The sequence below is a fragment of the Vigna radiata genome, chromosome 5, assembly GCF_000741045.1.
Source record: "Vigna radiata var. radiata cultivar VC1973A chromosome 5, Vradiata_ver6, whole genome shotgun sequence".
NCBI lineage: Eukaryota > Viridiplantae > Streptophyta > Magnoliopsida > Fabales > Fabaceae > Vigna > Vigna radiata.
In genome coordinates this window covers 8,697,399-8,698,932 of record NC_028355.1, presented here as the reverse complement: position 1 = coordinate 8,698,932, position 1,534 = coordinate 8,697,399, and positions in this window count along the sequence as shown.

The following is a 1,534-nucleotide window of genomic DNA, read 5'->3' as shown; positions in this document are numbered from 1 at the left end:
GGGGAGTTCTAGGTGCAGAAAAGTTATGAGAAATAACATGTTTTTCACAAAAATTTTCAAATAATTCATTTTGAAATTCACCATCATGGTCACTTCTAATAGCTTTTATTTTTAGATCCTTTTCATTTTGAAATAAAACAACAAATTTTTTAAATTCTTTGAAAGCTTCATTTTTAAGAGTAAGAAATAAGGTCCAATTATATCTTGAGAAATCATCTACAATAACCAAAGCATAATAATTTCCACCAATGCTTTTTATCCTTGAAGGACCAAATAAATCCATGTGTAAGAGTTCTAAGGGTTTCAAAGTAGAAACAACATTTTTTGATTGAAAAGAGATTTTAACTTGTTTACCCTGTTGACATGCATCACACAACTTGTCTTTTACAAACTTTAATTTTGGTAGACCAATTACTAAATCTCTAGAATTGAGTTTATTTAATTGTTGCATATGAATATGAGCCGCACGCTTATGCCACAACCATGGATTTTCTTCTTTCACAACTAAACATGAAATATTTTTATTTGATGCATTTTCTAAATCAATTAAATAAATATTATTATGTCTAATTCCTTTTAGTGCAACTTCAGAAGAATCATTTTTGAAAATGGTGCAAGAATTCCGTTCAAAGGTTACCTTGAGTGCTTTGTCGCATAGTTGACTAATGCTAATTAAATTGTGCCTTAGTCCTTCTACATACAGTATGTCTTTGATCATCAAGGTGTCTTTACTTCCAATATCTCCTTTTCCAAGAATTCTCCCTTTGTTGTTGTCCCCGTATGTGACAAATCCTTGTTCCTTTTTCCGAAAGATCCTACGTCCAGTCGCTTATCTCAAAAACAAGATAAACCTTTTTCACTAAACACAAAACAATTACAATTAATAATTACGCAGAAAATTAGCTTGTAAGAGTTTAGAATACCACCTCTCTTGAAACCACAAGAGATAAACTTACACCTCCTTTGAGTCTTCACAAAGGATGACCACCTCCTTCGAATACTTCATGAAGGATGATTCTCTTCCAAGCACTTCCTCGGACGCACCAAGGATGAACAAGCTATTCCTCTATCATCGTAGTAGCACTTCACAGCTTTGCAGACAAGAGTTTCTTTAGCTTCAGCAATAACACAATGTTCTCAATGTTTTCAGATGTTTTGAAGCACAAGGGAAGAGTTTCTGTTGATGGATAAAGAGAGCCTATTTATAGACTCAAGCAAAAACTCTTCCATTTTTCAAAACTGGCCATTTTAACGCATTTAATCGATTAATATTAATGTTAATCGATTAAAATGAGTACAACGGCTAGTTTTTCAAATCAAAAACCTCTAACGGCTAGTATTAATCGATTATTTTTAATTTTAATCGATTAACTAATCGATTAAACCAGGATTTAATCGATTATTCCAGAGTCATTTGGGTTTGTTGTGTCAGCCTCGTTTTAATCGATTAAACCAAGTTTTAATCGATTAAAACAACTTGTTTTTTATTCTGAATAATGATTAATTACAAAAAGAGTACATGAATCAAACCCTA